We start from the raw sequence: 21,115 nt of genomic DNA, 5'->3' as shown, positions 1-21,115 counted from the left end.
TAGGGTGGACTTCAAATTACACGTTCACCATCCTCAGAGTTCTTGGCCCAGGCCTAGGAAAGCTTTTCTTCTGCTACAGGAGAAAGTATTGTTGGAGAAAATTGCTCTGAAAATGGAAAACAGAATTTCTCAAACTGCCCATTACTTCTTTAATTAAAGTTAAGTTGCTCGGGCATTTGATGCTTGACAACATATAATTTTATTTAAGTTAAAAAAAAAACTTAACCTCCTTTGAAAAGTGCTATTGTACCTATAAAGGAACCTAAAATCTCCCCAGTCCTCCCAAGCCCCCAATTCTATTTCTTATCTAATAGGGCCTTTGTACTGAGGGCAATGGAAGTGATTAAAGTCTCTTACTTTTATATTTTAATTGCCATAAAGAACACAACTTCCATATGCGACTCCTTTTTAATGTATGCAGTATATTACCAGGAGCTATTTATTAATCTTTGCTTATTATATTTATTTATTTATATGTCTGAATGTGTGTGTGAATATATGCTTGTGTGTGTGTATGTGTGTGTGTTGTTTAGAAAAGGTATCAGGTGGCCTCCTCCATCAGAATCACCCGATTTATTTGAGGCAGGGTCTCTCCTGAACCCAAGGTAGGTGTCTTCCTGGCTAGGTTGGAATCATCATATCCTGTCTCCACCCCCTTCAGAACGGGGGTGGAGCTATTTGCCTGGATGCTGTGATATGAACTCTCATCTTCATGACTGCTCTTAATGTCTGAGCCCTCTATTCAGTCCCTGTGCTATTTTGTTTTTTAATGACTTCCTTGCCAGCTGTATTATTATTAATTATCATTTTGAAATTTGATGATGACAAAGATGATATTCCCCATCTTCTTATCAGATTTTGGGAAGTAAATTCATACATACACTCTCTATCCATTTATATACATGCAGATATGTGATACTCTGGACAATAAATGATATGTCCATTTCCCAAATGGGGAAAACTGAGACATCAAGATAGTATGCCAATTGACTAAGGTGCTGCATTCTGAAAACACCAAACTTACTGTTCTGATCCAGAGCAGTCGATACCAAGGAGCATTTTTTTTTTGCATCACCCCACCCTGTTCTCTGCCTCACTGTATCTCTTGTGAGTCTTCTGTTCAGTTTATAGGATTCATCGAAACGTGCTGCTATTCTCTGAAATAGAGACAGAGTGTCTTCATAATTGACAGTCACTAAGGCTTTAAATCTTGTAACCTTAAGTAAACAGAAGTCACCAATTCAAATTGCTTTCCATATATGAGACAGATGGCACGTATTTACTTTTAATGCTTAAGAATAGAGATGCACCGTCAGGGATGTGGCACCCTGTCTTCACTGGCAGGGATCACCTAATGCAGAGAGGAGGTGCAGAGAGAAGAAACGAGGCTCGTGCATCATGCAAACGAGGCAATTCAGCAAAGTGTATGTAACGAGATTTATTTTACAACAGGGTCTTTTCTATTTCACTCCAACTAATTTTAATGAGGATTCTCCAAACATCTGTGAAGAAAAGGAGACAAAGAAGAGGAGAAAGCTGGGTCCCATGTGTCCTCTCAGGAGGCACTTTAGGCTGAACAGTCACCAAGGCATTTTCACTGAGAGACAGATTGACTCATAACCCATATTGTTCATGGGAGACCCTGGCAAACCCCGGTTCAAAGCCTACATCCCTTATAGAATCCGCACAAGGAAGCAAAGTGTCATATAAACTCTGCAATTGTTCCTTAAATGGAGACCCCCAGAATCACATATTCCATATACAGTAAACCTTTTAAAAAATCTCTGAAATCTACAAATAATAAGTGGAAACCCATTATGCTAAGGATTGACCCTCCAAGAGGGGTCCTTTGTCGTGACACAGCACATTCATAAGGACCTTGCAGGTTTCGGCTACACTGAGCTCTGTTCCGTGGATTTCTTAAGTTTCACATTGCCACACTTCTTTTTTGGTTGTGTAAGACTAGGTTCCAGTTGTGTAGGATAGTCAATGCCTTTGACTGGTGCGATCAATTAACTCCCTCAAGCCAAGCACCTCAAATGTCATTTTTCCCTTTGTGCTGGTGAGAAAAGAAAACAGGGTAGGGATGCCAACGAGATGGTGTAGCAGATCTCTTGCAGCCAGGAATCTGAAGAGTCCAGTTCTTACGACACACTGTAAAATAGCTAATGTATAAGGCCAAAAGCCCTAGCAAACTATCTTGTGATGAGGCTCACATGAGTCCGTGAAGCTTTCCATTTACCAAGTCAAACCCTTTATGGTAAGATGGCCTTTTGGGCAAAAATCACTCATTTTGAAAAAATGTCTTTATTAATTCTCAGAGAATTTTATACAAGGTATTTCGATCATATACCCTCTTCACATAACTCCTCTCAGATGCCCCCACTCAATATTATGCTCTCTCTCTCTCCCTTTCTCTCTCTCTCTGTCTCTTTCGCTCTCTCTCTCTGTCATAACGTAATGTAAATTAAGGAGAATAGTTGATAAAGGACAGATACTATTGATGGCTAACTGAAAACATTGACTTGTAATGTTCCAGATTGAAACATTTGCTTCTCACCATACCTAGACATTAGACAGTAGAATCCAGGAGCTATGAAGTGGTTTGTTGGCTAACAGACCAGTGGAAAGTCCTACTTTCACAAGTCACTCCTGATAATATCCCTTAGACATGAAGAGAGGTAAACTAACAGTTGAATGTAGACTTTCCGCACACAGCTTTGGTTTCTCAAAGAACATGTCCCATCTTTAGGGCTTCTCCAATCTGAAAGGAACTTCCAGCTCCAGTGAGGTTAAATGTAGTAGAGGTAAACTATGGAACCAGGCACAGTTGCTTTTGTTACCTTACAAAGAGATTGACAGGACTTAAGAAGAGAGAGAGAGCTGCCAATAGCTTCTGATGACTCAGTGTTAATAATCATGACCCGGACACGGAGCTTCCAGCATGAGGTAATGAGGAACATTGATTGCTCTTAAGGACTTGTGTGTTTTCATTATTAGTGTGGGCAGAATCTGATAGACAACTGTGTAAGGAAGTATGGAAGGTTTTACCTACGGCACCTCAGTCTCTTGTTTAGTTGTGAATTTCCTTGGAGACTTGTAACAGAAATACAACCAAGGAGCCACAGTTCTTGAAGGGTTCTGTGATGGCCTAGCCACAAAGAGTGGCACTTGTCACATGGCTGCTTTGAACTGTGGTGACTTCCTGTATGGAATGGAACCTATAAGAAAACACTTCACTCACTTCTGGGCCCGTATTTTTTCTTAAGCCATTTTCAGCTGATTTTTCCCATCTCTAAAACAGACACAGTGCAAGGACACAGGGCTGTTGGAGTCTTAGAGATAAGGTAAATAGAGAACTGGATCCAGAATATAGTCAATAGTTGATAATTGATCACCACTATTATTATGGTATAGCAGATACCTATTTCTTAATCAAGAAAACAATTATACAAGGAAGTGTGGAACGTAAGGTACACCACAGTCACTTCTTTAGTTGGGAATTTCCTTCTCATTACATTTAATTATACATGAATAACCCTTCCCCTTTCTGAAGATCAGCAGTAGACGTCATTTATTCGCAGTTACTTTTGACAGCATAATTTCCTTGTACATTCAGGGGCTAAGCATAGACTATTATGCTATTTCTTAATGATCTACAAAGTAGTTTCCTCTGGAAGCTCTTACTACACTGCTGAAATCTTTCAGGAAGGAAGTGCTGCAAGTCTTTGAGCAAACCACTTTCAGGTCAAAAGCCAGGAACATATGGTCCAATTGCAGAATGGAATTGGCCAATAGACCTCAAATTCACTTTTGTTTGAACAAAGGACAAATGGTCCAGAAGTTCCACTTGTTACAACCATTTTCTTAAATACCTCCGAACCCCAAGGTTGGAGCCATTCTGACTCATATAACTCATGTGATCATTAAACAGATGCTGTGTCAAGGTCACCCAGAATTATTGCATTATTTGTCACTTTCTTTCCAACAAAATGAATAATCTGTACCAGCATCTTATGCAGTGCCTCGTATGCTGTATGTGAGATGCCAGTTTCATTTGGTATAGGTTCTGCCCAATTATAACCGGCATGCTTGCAACTCTATACCCTTGGTTCATTTCCTTTATTTCACTCCAGGTTAATTAATTGGCTTTTGGTTTCTTGCTTGTTGTTTATTTTTACTAAATCTCTTCCTGTGTGCATCACTCCCATGGTTGTACTTTCTAAACCTGAACCTTCATTATCCTTGATTATCATTAAAATATCACAAATTTGCTTTTGTTTTATTGTACAATTCCTTGCATATTTGTAGGATAGTCTCATTGGCAGCTCCCTGTTTCCAGTAGTATGAGCTTAGGTTATCCCTCTGAAGGACAATGGACTGTTGTTCACCTGGTGGTGACTCTTCTCTAATGAATAGTGAAAGATGAGCAGGGTGCCATTAGCATTTTGCAAGAACCAGCTTGAGACAATGAACCATATACTCATCAGGGACAGAGACAGAGATACAGACTGGCACATCTCTTTCCACTACATTTGTACACTATTTTGAACTCTCCTGTTAAATTCTCAAATTAGATCCTACAGAAGAGACAGGTGTACCAAAGCACAATGTGTGACAGAACCATGTCTGTGTTCTGTTGTCTTCTGGCTGGGCTCTGCACTTATTTTTTGTTACCTACCAGTGAATTTCATGCAAACCAGTAATAGAGAGTCATGAAACCAATATTCTGACTCAGCAAATAGTGATTACTGCATTTTCACTCAAGCTCAGTATGTATAAGCATTCACTGCATCCAGGGAGTCTCTTAGTTTTCCGTGCCATGTTGCGAACAGAGCAGCCATGCTTAAACTGTGGGTCCTAATATATGAGGGGGAACATCATGTAACTGAGTGTGAGGGTGGTAAAAGATGTGGCCACAGTAAAATGTTTCTGGCCATATTATCACCAAGAACTAATTCCAAACCAAATGTATAATGCATCCAAGGTGTACGTACCCATAGCCCTCCTCTGTGCTGCAGCCTGAGTTTTCTGAAGTCTTGACGCTGGAGCTCACAGTGTGTGTACTTTGTGTTTCGAATGACCCATTCTACAGCTACAGAATGCCAGTGAACGCTGCCTGGAATATCTTGGTTCGGAGTCAAGACTGCCGTATGTTATGAATGGCAGAGATTTCACCACATGCACAGGGCTTTCTGCTGTAACAAATACACAACCGTTTAATTACAAAGAACACAGACTTTTAGTAGCTTCCAATAGTCATTCCGTAGCATGTAGAGATTAAATTACTATCTCATTGAACTCCATTGAATGCTGGGTTTTGAAAAATTACTATTTGAATCACTGGCCTGAGTTTCATAAATATCTTCCATATAATTTTGGCTTGGGATTAGGACTGAATTTTTAATGATTGCTGAAATGACCCTAAATATACTTCCCTGTTATGTGAGACACACTTATACAAAGCAACATTCTCAACGCTGATGATTGTAAAATAAAAATATTGATCAACATAGGAAAGCATCAAAAGGACTCTATGCCCTAAATATTAAATATGTAACTGATTTAACTTATTATGTTAACATAGAAAATAATACACCTGTTTGCTTTCATCTTTAATAAATGGTAAAATCACACGTATTCAAAGAATTGTTTCTTAGGAAATTACCTTATTATTTATTATCAATAAAACTTTGATTTGTAAACTGACTTTATAAACTTATATATCTAGGGTGGCATAAAAATTTCTCAGGCAAAATAAGGTCATGGGTGAAAAAACTTCAAGAAGCCTTGCCCTATAGAAACAGAGGGTGGAGGCTGCCTGGGATGTCTTTCCTCTCCTCAGGCTTCATTTCTATCCTGCTCTCTGGGGCCAGGCTTCAGACCCTCTCTCTGTATGTTGACCTTTTGCTTCTTCTTTGCATTTTATTTGGTACTTAGCATGGAATCACCTGATTTCCTTCGTCTTCGGCAATGCATGGGTACTAGGCTGTGCTACTTGAGGGAAGGTAGTGTGTGTAGCAGAAGTCCCCATGCCACAGTATTCACGAGACTTGATATTCAGTAACTATCCTCGTCTGACACGAGGTGTAAGACCAGTGGCTTCTGCACCATTCTCCCCATACTTCCTTCTGACTTATGTGATGTAGTTGGATAACATCACTGAATCTATAAATTCTGGGCACACAAACCCACTCTAGGGTTCAGAAGTTAGGCAGGCCTATAAGAGAAAGCGACATAAGAATGTTCCTACTTCTGGACAAGTTTTTAACCTTTTCTCTACAAATACTCAGTATAGAACCATGCAAGGTACAGACAGAATTATTTTCATTTTTTTAATGTGACCTTGAATCACAGTGATTTCCCAGTTCATCTTTGCAGAGATGCAATAGCTCCTCAGGAGTGGACACAATGCTGATCTGTTCTGGGGTTCCTTCCTTGAGCTTTTGCCTAGGCTCTGGGGTCCTTCATCGTTCTCTCCTCTCACTTAAACACAGCATTTCGATGCATAAAGAGCTATGTGTAAATAGTTTAACATCTCAGACTTCTCAACTTCTAGAAGTATTTTTCATTGCATGAATGAATGAGTGAATGAATGAATCTGCTTCTGTCACTCCTTAATCTTTATACCAACAGAATGAATATATCCAGTCTAAAGGAGACCTCTGAAGAAGACACAACTCATTTCATCCATAATGTAAGCCCCACTCCTGGTAGATGTTTTACCTAGAGGGTCTCTGTTGGCTACTTGTCTTGTTGCTATGGCAAGAAAAAAAAAACGGACAAAAGAAATTTAAGGAAAGAAGAGTGTGTTTGGCTCACAGTTCACAAGGATAGGGAGTCAGGCCTGCTGATCATAGTTCACGCAGAGGTGAAAAGCAGAGAGTGATTGCATATTGGTGCTCAGCTCACTTTCTTCTTTTTATTCAGTCCTCAACCCCAGACCATAGCGTGGTGCCATTCACATTTAAAGTGGGCACTCACCCTCTGCCAGCTAAAGCATCCTTTACAGAGCACACCTGGAGGCTTGCCTCTTCAGAGATTCTAGAGCCTGTTAAGACTGACAATCAGTAGTTAGCCATCACAAGCTCCAGAAGACCATCCCCTCCTTGAGGGTCTTCTATTCGTCTTTCCCCCTTTTAACTTTGATAGAAAGGCTATGGGGGAATGATGTAGAGAAGGATCACAGGAAAATGATCAGGGAGATTCTCAGAGCTGTCACCTTGGCTCGGCGTAATACAATGTTAACAAGAATTGTCTCCATCAGGCAATGTCACCTACATGAGCTCTGTCTGCTTCAGCTGTGTATTAATTAAAAAGACTTATCCCCCGGACCAGGAACTCACTCAGGGATGTGGGAAGAGCGCCATGCTTATGGAAAGAGCTACTCAGGGAAACAACGAAAGGGAAACCTTATTAAAGCAGATTCTGAGCTTGTCATTAAAATTTAAATCACCAAGTGTTTTGATGACATCTCTTCTACAACTAATACAACCCCTTTTTAGTCCCAGATCTGATCTTCTGCACATGAGGGATAAAGAGGCGGCTCCCAGATGACTAGTCAAATGTCACAAATCACAAACCTATCTTTTCAAAAGCTGCTGCCTTTTCCTGCTTTTGATCTGTAAGTCACTTGATGTTGATGTTACGATACTAAAACAGAAAAGTTGCTTTTTTCTTCCGTTCCTTCTTTCTTTCTTCTTTTTTATTTATTTTTTAAACACAGGATCACCTGCATGACTAAGCTTTCGTTCCTTATCATGTATCCTTTTCATTCAAAGCCTTGCAAAGAGCATGTAGTCTTTTTCCCAGTTAATGGTCACATGATGTAGTGCGCTGTTTGAGATAGAAAAACAAGAGTTCAATTTCCCTCTTAGACATGAGTATTCCTGGGCACGTTTGACAGCTCTGCATCTGCTTCTGCATGCTGGAATCTGCACAGGGGATTGCTGTATAGATTAAGTAGAAAAACCTGTGCATAGACACCTGCCAAAGCTCCTGATGCGCATGCCACCTGGAACGTGCCCACCCTCCATATTAACTTGAAGAGCCATGTTATTTCAGTAAAGACCCTCACCTGTGCTTCATTTCCTTTGGCGACTCGCTTCTACTCTGTCAACTTTTGTGAAGAGTCATAGGGAAATATCTATTTAAGGATCTCAGCTCATATTCTACAGACTCAGGACCTGAGCTTTACACAGCATCTTCATTTAGCAGGCTTCAGATTATTATTGTAATTTGACTTTTCATAACACAGGAAACATTTTTTTAAAGAGCCTACTAGATTTGGCCTGTCAATGTGGGAGCTAGGTTGGTTAAGTTACAAGCAGAACCTAGAGATCCGCTGGCATTCTCAGTATGACTGGAGCTTTTTACTCTTCTTAGATAGCAAATACTTTCTATTCTTGTACCAGCCTCCTCATCTCCACTAAACTACCATGGAAAACGGCGGAGAGTTTAGTCTTGCTGCAATTCACTTTGAAAATCTGTCTGTTCTTATTCTCCTGGGATATAGAGTTCCCTCTGTTGAACATACTCATCATGGAGGTGATCTTCATCCTCACATGGAATCATTCACAGTTTTGATGACCAGCCCACTACTGAGGTTCTTCTCTCATAGGGGAGGTAGGTATTTCTGGCAGAAAAGGATGCAGCTATGATAGATACATTACTAGACACTAGCGACTTTAGTGGCAGCCATTGTATTTTGAGTGCTCACTCATCCTTGTCCCTAGAACTCAGGAGAACATCACATATTCATTGTATTGCTTACTTTTCTATGACTGTGATAAAACACCACAGCCAAAAGTGACCTAAAACAATGAGTTGATTTTGGCTTATGTTTCCATGCAGATAAGAGACCACCATGGAAGAGAAGCATGGCTGTAAGCAGCAAATACAGTGACCAGTGCAGGAAGTCAAATGCTTACATCCTCAACTACAGCCAAGAAGCAGAGATCTTGAACTGGAAGTCTTTGATTTAAACTTGCAAAGCCTCCAGTGACATATTTCCTCCACCAAGGCTGCACCTTCTACAAGTCCCAAACAACACACGACTGACTGACTGTGCACCAAGTATTCAATGCATGAGCCTATAAGGGACATTTCTAATTTAAACCATCTGTATAATTATCATATTCTGAGATGCCATTCTGAAGGAAAGAGTTACCTATGTTTGAGAGATGGACTAAACTTCAGATGAAAGTTGGCCTTCAGGTCTGTAACAAAGGAAAAGACACCCAGAGGCCACCATCTCCTTCCTCTGCCTAAAGAAAGCACGAAAAGTGACAGCCACAGAATAAAAATGGAAATGGTCTTTGCTGGGCTCAGAGCAGATGAACTTTCATTTGCACACAAACTGGATGGATGTTGTCTTGGTGAAATATCTCCTTTGCCTTTAAAGTTTCTTTTCTGTGTCCACTCCCAGCAAGGGGTCACAGCAGCACCTGCCCTCTCCTTACTGTTTTTATGACTACAGGGACATTTATAGCAACAACGACTCCCATGTAAAGGATAGAGGCATGGAGATGTAAGTGTCTTGTGTAGGTGTTGAGAGCAAAGATGAATGTGCCTTAGAAGCAGAGAGTTCAGTATTTCAGTGGTGGCTCCAAAAGCTACCAACTATAAAAACAGATTTCAGTTCTTTGAAAAATTTATTTTCCCTGTATGTGGATGTGTGTGTGTGTGTGTGTATAGGAACATGGGAACATGTAATTCAGGAGAATTGGGAGGGTATAGGAGATGCCACACTCAATCCTCAAAACCATGAGGCCACGGCATTAGATTTTAAAGCTCAGCATGCCTTTGGTATATGAGAATACCCCTTTGTCAAGAGCACAACACCCAGGAATAACACATAGAGTGGGACCCAAAGCTTTTCAGCTATTATATGTAACTCCTATAGAACTGAGACCCATAAAAAGAATCAATTGAATATATTGCTTTCTGTTGTTCTACTGGTTTTAGCAGAGAGACATGTATCTCTATTATTTCCCATGTACCTGCACAATGAATAGTATTTAATCTTATGTAATAAGACTAATGTTAGTGTCAGAGCTGAGATGGGAATGTAGGCTTTCTAGTTCCTTTCCTGTTGGCTTTCTATGGGATCCTTTCTGCCACAGCTCTGTGACCTTGGAAACAGCAAGTGAGTCACACCTGGGAAACAAAGAATCAGCATGGACAGTTTAAACTCTCACCCCACCTCCGAGTGCTTGCAAATCCCCTGGCTAGTCCCTGGTTTTCACACATTTGTTTCCACATATACCTAGGAATCAAGGACCTTTACAGTGCATTTTATGTATTTTGCGAGCACCAGAGAATCCTTTACTCCATGAACACATATAGCTTGCACTCATGATTCCTTGGTTCAGTCTCCCAAGTGCTGGGGTTGCATGCATGCTCCTCCACACCCAGTTTTGTGTTTTTTGTGAGAACTTTTCCATTTTAATCCTAACCTTGCCTTTATCATAGAACACTAGTGATATTCAACAAAAGAACAGATGTGTAAATGTTACAGTTTACTTGAATCATATAGCTGAATGGAAAGTTCAAAAAAGGATTTTTTCCATACTGAATAAGCTACCACAATAAAACATATACTATTGCTTGCTGTGCATTGTCAGGTGCTGGAGTATATATAAAAATAATAAAGGAAGATATTATTACCTCTTAAGTTGTATTTTCTTTTTTTCTTTTAGGATGTACATGTACACAAATATACACTGAGAACAGAATTCAAGGCTTCACCCGTGTTAAGTGCTCAACCATTACCCTTTCGAATTTGGGAATCTACTACAGAACCATTTTTGAACAAATCTTTCTGTTGTCAAAACTGACTTCAATGCCATTGGTGGTTGCCAGAAACCCTGGTGGGGAGCCGGACCAGGTCCAGACTTCTTGTAACAGCACCAAGAATAATCACTTCTACTTTTCTGGGAGATTATCTATAACATGTGTTTTATTGAAAATGTTGCTTTGTACCTTACACTTAAACGACAGGTAACCATACAGTCTTCCCTCTGTGTAGGACAACAGCCTAATTTTTCTAAGATTGCTTATCGGAACTTGTACTGTCCAAGTTGACCCACCTTGCTGGTGAGATCCACCATCATACATTGATTAAACATGTGAGTTCATTTTAGACATTGAACAAACCAGTTTAATAATGTAGCTCAATTTGGCAGAGGACTTACCCAGCATGAATGGCAGCCTGACTTGGATGACCAGGACTGTCTGTACACGACTGGGTATAGTGGTGCATGTCTGTAAGGTCAACACTCAGTAGGTAGAGAGAAGATCAGAAATTCAGGATCATTCAGGGCCAGCATGGGCAACATCAGACCCTCCCTCAAAACTACAACAGCAGCAATAACAATCAATAGTCACTAGGACCAGATACTGTGAAAACAAATAGATGGTAGAAGGTGGACTAATGAAAATTTCTTGTGTAGCTAAAGTTTGGAAAACACAAGTGGAGACCCTGCCTGTCTGTTTCCAGTCAGGAAATGTGAAGGATTATTACCAATTTCCAAATGTTTTTATAAAGCTGACTGCTGACCTTATTGACCTTGTGCCATCCAGTTCCTAGTAGAGATTACTAAGGATCAGTAGAGGAGATGCTAGCAAGATTTTGTATAGTTGTCGATAATAAGTCATTTCCCACATTTCAACAACAAAAGAAAAGAAACCAAGTTTGAAAATTAAAAGATGAAAAATATTTTTCCTACTCATCAAACTGTGAGAAACCCCTGAGAAGTTCATGGATGCTTTTGGCCATTTTATTACAATGACCTCATATTCTATCTATTAAGTGCAATCACAAATCACTCTTTAACATCATCTGAGAGTATAAGGGTTATTGATCACACCTGAGACTGAAGTCCTTTATGTTCAAATATCCCAATTCTCTTGAATTACATAAGACTATTATTCTATAATTCAGGTATTTCCATATCTACTATACCCATGACCTTGCTGGACTGTAGCATACTTGTTCTTTAAATGTGTCTATTTAAGTGTAGATGCTGTTCTTAGACCTACTGCCCAACCCAAGGAGTCCAGTCTGTGTAGGATGATTGAGAAAGAATGTGGTGATTCACTTCACCTCACACCCTACAATGGTCCATGAGTCAGAAGAAGGCTACCTGGGTGTGGCCATCCACTGAGCCTCAGTACTTCCAATGCTCATTATTTCTGTTCTGGGAAAATCAGTGAAGCTCCAGCAATGACAGCCTGACAGGATTCCCTGGGCTTGAGCTTCTGTTCTGAGGTATGTGTACAAGACACCACACCTTTCTTCCTGAAAAAGGAAGGACCCTGCTGACAAGTATGATAGATATGCAAGGAGTGTCCTTCTAAATATATATTGTTGGGTAATGTCTTATCTCGTAGGAGGCAGAATGGTGACAAAGTGATTTGGGGACGGAGACCTGTGTTCTAATTGATATGTCACCAGCCACTCTTGGCCTATTTGTGTTCTTAGTGAAATATATAAGTATAGAAAAATTATTTCACCCCAAAACATTATTGAGATTATATGATATATGTACTCAGCAAATATTAATTCTCTCTCCTTTATTGTTTACAGAATATAATTGTTCCAAAGGAAATCAAAGAATTATTCAGGGAAAAAGAATGTTCTGGGTGGTAGTAACTAGACAGAGTGAAACATTACTGGAAAGTGTCGCTCACTGTCCTCCTGCTGCAGGGTCTGTTTAGTGTGTTGGAATCTTGAGCCCCGTGAGTGACAAGCATGGAAATGACAACTCTTTCACATCAGTTCTGCAGATGAGCATCAGGGAGATTAATTTATTCCTGGAATAATTTGTTTGAGAGGTGGTTTGATCCTGGTGTTCGCTGCTCTTGCCAATGTGATTTTTATCTCGTAAATTAATTTCAACTATGGAGCAGTTACGGTTTCCATTTCCCAGAGAGTTTGGGACTTGCTCAAACATTCTCAGGCCTCAATCCAGCCTATTGCTCTGCCTGTTTCTGCTAAGACAAGTACAAGCTTGCCTTCCAATGACCTCCAATCAAAACCAATCAAATCTGCAAAGTTAATTGTAGTATTGCCTAAGCACTCAGAAGCCCAATAAATAATGAATGCTTATTAAACCATATTGACATGATAAATATTTTACACGGTGTGTTTATAACCTGCAAGCTGGGGCTTGGCGGTTTCTTCTCATTTGTAGTGCCCCAACTTGCTGTGTTCTCTATGTAGAGAAAAATAAATGAACAAACAAAATCTTATAGGGAAAAGCAGGTCTGTGGGAGGGTCATATGCAAATTGCAGGCTTAAACTCTGCTACTGGGTTCCCAAGACTGAAGAGCAGGGGCTGGAGAGTGATGCCAGGATCCAGGGATGCCTCAGTAACTCTTAGCTTTCCAGGAATGATAGAAAACTAGCAATGACTAGTCTCCTCTTTTTCCAAAATACAATGGTTTGCAGAAAGGCTAAAAATGCAAAAATGAATTTCCAGAGGTTGCAAAAAAAAAAAAAAAACCAAAACCAAACCAAAACAAACAAAAAACAAAAACAAAACAAAAACAAAACTAGCCTGCACATATACCCATGTTTTCTAATAATATTGACATGACAGATTATGATTAAGTTAAAGGCTCAGTCACCTGAAATAGGGAATTTGAATGGATGGGCTGGCTGGAAACTGTTGTTTAATTTAGGTAGTATTGAATTTCTAATAATTTGTCAATTCTTAAATTTTTAGTGTGTGTGTTTGTTTGTGTGTGTGTGTTGCATGGAGTATGAGCTCACATATGCCACAGTGTATAGGGAAAGATCAGAGGGTAACCGTTAGAATTCCATTCTCAGGAACTTCCTGTGTTTTCTGTCTGTCTCTCATCTCTCTGCAGGAGTACTGGGATTACAGGTGCACTTCTCTTCACCTGGCTTTTTATGAAGACATCTACCTCAAGTTGTGTGGCCATCTTCCTGGCTCTCAAATGTATTTATTTATTGCCTAAGATTTCTCCCAGTGGAGACACTGTTAACCTTAGGTCCATCTATTTCTGAGGAAAGTCCTAATATAGTTCATAGAAAATGACACAAAATGTTGGATATAAAGTTTTCTATTTCTTAAAAAACACACAAGCCTTGTGTGGTGCTTTACATGTGCAGTCCCAGCCCTTGGGAACATGAAGCAAGAGGAGCATCATGAGTTCATACCTAACCTGAACTACAGAGTCAGTTTTAGACCAGTTCGGGCTGTATAATAATATTCATTTATATGTGAATGTCATACATAAACGAATACCAGAGGGAAAATCTTGAGCTTAGCAGAAACAGGTTATATCAGGTAAGCAGTCTTCCAGTTGAAACTCTCAGTGGATAAAAATCTTCACGGTGCATTTCATGCAAAGTAAGGGGAAGAAGTGTGGCATAGTTACCATTTTATTGCTCTAGGGGTCAATTTTAAATCAAGAGGCAGAAACCACGACCACGATGATTCAAGAGGTCTTGAAGAAAAAACAAAAACAAAAACAAAAATCAGTCTCTTAGGGAATGACATTGTTTTTCTACCACCTGAGTGGAGCGAAAGCTGTGATTAAGGATCTATAAGTTTTATTTGCAGACTTTCAGTTCTGCCCTAACTTGGTTGAAACCATGGGTTCCGTCTTTCATTTCCCGAAACAAGTTTATTGCTGAGACCAGCCTCTTGGCATCTGTATACAGCCCTGATGACTGACCGCTGCTCTAAGACCATCAAGGTCTTCCCAGTGTCTTCCAGCAGGGGCATTTGGGGGGCAACCATGTCTTGATGGAGGTCTTCAGTTCGTGAGGGAGCTCTTGTGGAGGGAAGGCTGTAATGGGAGAGTTTGTGTTAGTGGTGTGTGCAGTCTCTCCCACACCCTCACGCATAACCAGAGGTCTGAGAGCAAATGAGGAAGGAGTAAATGCAAGAGGTTGTCATTTCAGTTGTACATAGAGCTGTGGCTGAACCACGAACTGACCAAGAAAGGCTCGGGAGAAGTGGAAAGTCGTCACATGTTTCTAGTTCAGATGAAATGCTGGAGGCAAAGGAAAACTAAAAGAAATAGGGAGAGAGGGGTGGGGGAGATGGAAAGAAGAAAGGAAAAAGAAGGAAGGAGGGAAAGAGGAAGAAACTGAAGAAGAAAGAAAGAAGGAAGTAGGGAGGGAGGAAGGGAGGAAGAGAGAATGAGGAAGGAAGGATGAAGGGAGGAAGTGGGGAGGAAGAAAGGAAGAAAGGAAAGGCAGAAGGAAACAAAATGGGGAGTATGCATCTCTGCTCCTGAGAAAGAAGAGATTGGCCTTCACTAGACTCAGGTTGTCTAACTCATAGGGCCAAATAAGTGGTTTGAAAAAGCAATACTGGCCTGAGCCCCAAACTGTGTTTGGGGAAGTGTGATGTTCACTCAGAATGAAGATGTTGAAGGAGACCAACTTCTCTTTCTCCTCTGCAGTTTGTGTCATCAGTTTCCAAGGATCTTTACCAGATCATTTGATCATATTTAGCTGGACATTCAGAACTGTCTGGATCATATTTAGAAATCAAAAATGTAAAAAATCTTTTTAAAAAATTTGCTCAATTGAGCAAACGTGGAGAGTAACCAAGAATGCAGTGTCTGATCAAATAGCCTTTGATGCTGTAACCTGAAACTGGTCTGTTGCTGCATCTTGAGTTCTAGGTCTAGGAAAGAGGCAGGAAGTGCTCCTGCACTCGTTCTTGTATGTCTTCAGATGCGTGGAACGTGATATATACAAACTCCTTAGCTCCAGAAACACTGGAGAGCTTGGGGCAATGTGAAGGCAGGGAGAACTGTATATATATATATATATATATATATATATATATATATATATATATTTCTAAATCATACCTATACCCAAACTTCCTGTCAGCAGGAGCCAGCTCAAGTACCATGACCATAATTCAACATTTCATTTTCGATTGCTTTCCTTAGTCAGCGGACTTTCACTACTCTCCCTTTATCCTCTAGTATCTCTTAGTCCTACATTTCCCTGTCAAGATTCTCTCCTATATTCTTCTTTATGCAGACTCTAAAGCCTACAGATTCAAATAGCCTTTAGTCCACTTGGCCACTCTTTTGAAACTATACATTTAGCTCTGTCATGAGAGGGTTATGAGAGAAAACTTTGGCATAGAGTTTACTCTTGTGCAACTATTATGCAGACATTGTTTTGTGCTGGGCATATGCTCAGTAGGTAGAGTGCTGACATAGCAGACCACAGGCTCGGGATTGAATCCCTAGTACCAGCTTAAACCAAGGTCATGTTCACCAGCCTGTAGATCCAGGACTCCAAGGAAGAAAGCAAGAAAATTAAAGAGTTCCAGGTCACCACAATCCTCAGCCCCACTTCACCCAGTTGCTGGGCTACCTGAGCTATCTGAGATCTTCTCTCTAAACAACAATGACTTTGCTAAATAAGCTATTTTCTATGCTCCCTCTCCCCCTCTGTTTTCTTTTCTTCCCTACATCTCTTCAATGCTTGCATCTTTCCATTCCACTTACTTCCCTTATAATTTAGAAACTTCAGATTGCTGGAATTTGACACCCTATTTTGAACTGCCATCTGAGGAAGGATGGCACACATAGGCTGCTATGAGAGGTCTGTTGAGTCATTTTGTTCTCTGTGGTTCTGAGAAGTCTAAGTATGGTGGGAGGGCTGTTAGCACTTTCCTTACAATCACCCTTTTCTACTAATGATGACAAACGACACTTTCATGAACAATGCTGGAGTAGCCCCTTTATTTCAAAAGCTAATTTGCTGTTACCATGGTGAAAACACACACACACACAAAAACACCACCACCACCACCACCAAAAACCAAACCAAACAACCAAACAAAGCAAATAAAAAAGGAGATTGGTAGGGACAGACAAAAACAAAAAAACAAAACAAAATGGTTTGTTTTGTTTTGTTTTGTTTTGTTTTTGATGCTGCTTAGCAATCTTGAGCAGTCATTATTGATACTTTCACTACTCTCCCTTTATCCTCTAGTATCTCTTAGTCCTACATTTCCCTGTCAAGATTCTCTCCTATATTCTTCTTTATGCAGACTCTAAAACCTACAGATTCAAATAGCCTTTAGTCCACTTGGCCACTCTTTTGAAACTATACATTTAGCTCTGTCATGAGAGGGTTATGGGAGAGAGACCTTTGTGGGTCTGGGAGAGAGCTCATTTAGTAAAGTGCTTGCCTCATGAGCGTGAAGACAAGGTTTGATTTCTAGAACTTACATAAAAAGCCAGGCACATCCAATGCCCTTTTTAATCCCGGTGTTAGGGAGGCAGAGAGAGGTGATTGCTGGTCAGTCAGCTTAGTCTATCTGGCAAGATCCAGGCTGGCGTTAGATTCTGTCACAAAGAAGATAGATGCACCAGAATAACAGAACAGAGAACTGTTCTCTGGTTTCCATATGCATGTCAAAATATACACACACACATCTTCACCACATCCCGTACCCATAAATAGTGGGTGTCTGTTGCCTTAAAGCTGAAGGGGTTTGCTTTTGATATAATTGTCTCTGACAAGAAAGACACGCAGAGACCCACTAGGACCCTTTCATTCTTCAGCATCCTTTCCTAGTTTCTCCCTTATGGAGCTTTAGTGAAGGACAATTGTTCCTCTAGGAGAATACAGGTGCAGATGTAAGCTTAACTCATTGAAGGGTCAACTAGGCGACTGCTGTTTTGTTGCAAAGCTGCATGCACATGGCCCAGTGCAGCCAGAGGAAGTAGGAGACAAGAAAGGCTGATGCTGCAGCTCTTGTTTTTGGATTTTGTTTATGTGTTTTTGTTTTGTTTTGCTTTTTTTTCTGCCTAGAAAACACAAAGTTCCTCGTTTTTCATCTCCCTTCACATATTTATTGGATTTTTCACATTATTGCATTTGCTTAAAGTTCCAGAGAATAAACATAATAACACCATTGATTGAAATAATTAAAATAGATAGCTTCAATAACAGCAGAACCAAACAGCGATGAAGCAGCTGACTTTTCTTTTATCATTCTCTTGGGAGACTAGGTTTTTAAAAGCCAGTATATTCTGCTATTGGAAATGACAATGTCACAAGGTACAAAGCTCTGTGGGCAGAGGCAGGACCTGCCGTGTTCTTCAGAGATCCAAGCACCTGGAAAAGACTCCACAGTGGTCCTTCATTTGTGACAGGAAATCTTCTCCTTCTGGGAGAAGATCATTCTGTGAGTTTAATTACATCCTACAGGTCCTTCCACAGTCTCGGTGTTTGCCTATTAGTAAGTGAATTAGCTTCAGACATTCATGCATGATGAATAATAGAGAATTCTATTTTCCTTTTAGGGGAAACTACACTTACTGAGAAAAATCTTTAAAATACATCACTTGATTAACCAATCAAGAACATTAACACATAAGGGGAAAATCAAAATAGAAGGATATGCCCTGTCCCCAGTGGAAAGGGCCTCTTTCTAGGCCCTTCTAAGACATGGGGTTGTGGATCCTGGAAGAAGAACTTCAAAGCAGGGTCCTCCTTAGGGAAATGGTGACGTCTGCAAATAGGCAGCAATTTCACAGAAGGCCATTTCTTTGTCCTAGCTGATTTCTGGTTAATTTGAAGTTTCCTTCTTATGTGTATGAGTGTGTCTCTGTATGTATCTCTGGGTATGTAGTTGTATTTGTGTGTATTTGCGTGTGTGTGTGTGTGTGTGTGTGCACATGTGCACAAATGTGTAAGCTGTCTGGCACTTGAGCATCATTCCTCAGACACCACGGAAAAAGTTATCATACTGAGCTAGAACTTCTCCAAGTAGAGTAGGCTGGCTGGCCAGGTAGCCCAGGCAGATCTCTCTATCTGCACTCTCCCACCATCTCTGTTTGCTTTATATGGATTCTAAGGATAAAACTTGAGGCCTTGCATTAGTAAGACAAGCCCTTCAGACCCCGAGCCACCTAACTAGTCCCTAGTCTTTTCTTTTCAGTAAGGATTTCTCCTCTACTACCACTGGGTCCCATTGTGTTGCATGATTTAACATTTATTCTAGATGCTCCTTCATCCAGCTTTTATCTGTTATTGTCCTGGTGGTATCCACTTGTGAGCTAGGAAGAAACATTTTTCTCTTTCATACCTTTTCCCTTCAAAGACAGTCCTGGTGGTTTCGGATTCCAGAAGCTTAAGAATCCTGACAATGGGAAGGAATACGGTTGTTTAGGAGCCCAGATACTCTTCCAGACCCCTAAAGGGTTGCTGATAACAGTCTTAAATGAAAGTGCAGGCTATAGCCAAATCAGCTAATCTCATCTCTGGCTGTCTGAAGATCAGGACCCCCCAGGATAAGCCAGGCAAACAACAGAAAGGACTTTGGTAGCTAGACACCAGAGCTTCTTTGAAGTTTGGGGCCTGATAAAGGAGCCAGGTCTCTAGGTTTGTTCTTTAATGTGGTCCTTGCAGCTTAGCTTGGAGACAGGTTCTTTCTGCCTGGATTAATAGTAACCTCAGCACATAGGGTTGGGATGCCACCGAAAACAAGAGAAATGAATATCTACTGGGATATTGAGGTGAATGAAGATAAGTGTGGATTGTTTGTATGAAGGACCCTCACCTCTCTCATCATATGTAGGCTGTTTATTTGAACAAGCAGACAGCACTTGCCAGCTGTACCTCTGGGCTGTCTCCTGGTGGCTGGGTATCTGTATGCATTCTGTGTTTCTGCACAGCTCAGCTGTGTGAGTCACAATGATCCCATCTCAGACAGACAGTGATTAGGTCTGTGACTCAAATAGCACCATGCATTCCTTTTTGTCTGCGCAGGATTGTACTACCTGATACCACAAGTAACAGCTCAACCTGCCGAGGCAATCAGTTTGAGTTTCATAAAGTTCTTTGCATGAATCACAGCAGAGAATGACAAAAAAATTTTTTTTTTCAGTATTCAACTCAACTAGAACCGTCAAGCAACTACATCATTTCTAAGTAATTGTCTTAGACTCTCCTTGGGTACATTATAAAGTGAAGTTTGAAGGGTGATGTCGTAACATAAGTAAATAGGAACACGACTGTGATTCAGCAGGACCCAGACTCTCTCTCAGAGTTCAAAGTCTGCTATCCTGCGCAGTGAGTCCTTCTCCTGGTGAGAATATGGAATGTATACCCACAGCTTCCTCAGGTCAGGATTCTCTCAATGCCAGTGTGGCTTGTTTTACCACCTGTGGAGGAGGCGCAAAAATATAAGAATTCTGAGAATTCCATTAAACTTTTATTCAACTCCAGAGACCCCATGCCAATACATTATTTTTTGTTGGGGGAGTATGGGTTTTCATTCATTGCCCGTCAGGATTCAGGTATGAAGCTCAGACCTTCACAAACCATAGTGAAGACCGAGTCAAGGCTGGCTCTGAGTAAGGCAACACATGTGTTATTTTATACTCCTGGAGACACTGACATAGATGTAACTAATGCTCTATTAGCTAAGGAAACTGACGCTGAGGCTGCAGTTACATAGGGTCACATATCACTGGATTCTACTTGCAAACCCACAAGTTAAAGTTTATCATCAGGCACACTGTTTTTCCATTCTCATAAAAATAGATGCAATTTTCAAGAAAACAATGCTTTGTATGAGCTGACTCCAGAGCAATGTCTAGAAATAACTTAAAGGTCTAGGATTATATGCATAGAAACATTTCCTATATATGTGACATATTATTTTTACAATTTATATATTAATTATATTGATATATTCGACTTTTTTCTTGGCTTCTTTCTTTCTGTTACTTCTACCCCTCTCTTCCTCCATCTCTCCTGCCATCCTTTCCTTTGCCTGCTTTCCCTTTCTCCTCCTTTTCCTTCTGGTTTTCTTTCCTTCCTTCTTTCTTCCTTTTTGACAGGATCTCATGTGTTTCAGCCAGTCCTTGAAATTTACTATGTAAACTAGGATGACCTTAAAACTTCTCATCTTTTGTTCTCTACCTCTGCAAACAATTCTGAGATTATAGGGAAGTGCCACCATGCCTTTTTGTCATTGTCCTCCTCCTCCTCTTCTCCCCCTTCCTCCTCCTCCTCCTTCTCCTGCTCCTCCTCGTCCTCTTCCTCCTCCTCTTTCATTTGTTTTGTAGTGGGAATGGAATGCAGGGC

This window comes from Mus caroli, unplaced genomic scaffold (genome assembly GCF_978045245.1).
Source record: "Mus caroli unplaced genomic scaffold, Mus_caroli_1 scaffold_15, whole genome shotgun sequence".
In the NCBI taxonomy this organism is placed as follows: Eukaryota; Metazoa; Chordata; class Mammalia; order Rodentia; family Muridae; genus Mus; species Mus caroli.
This window is presented reverse-complemented; position numbering follows the sequence as displayed.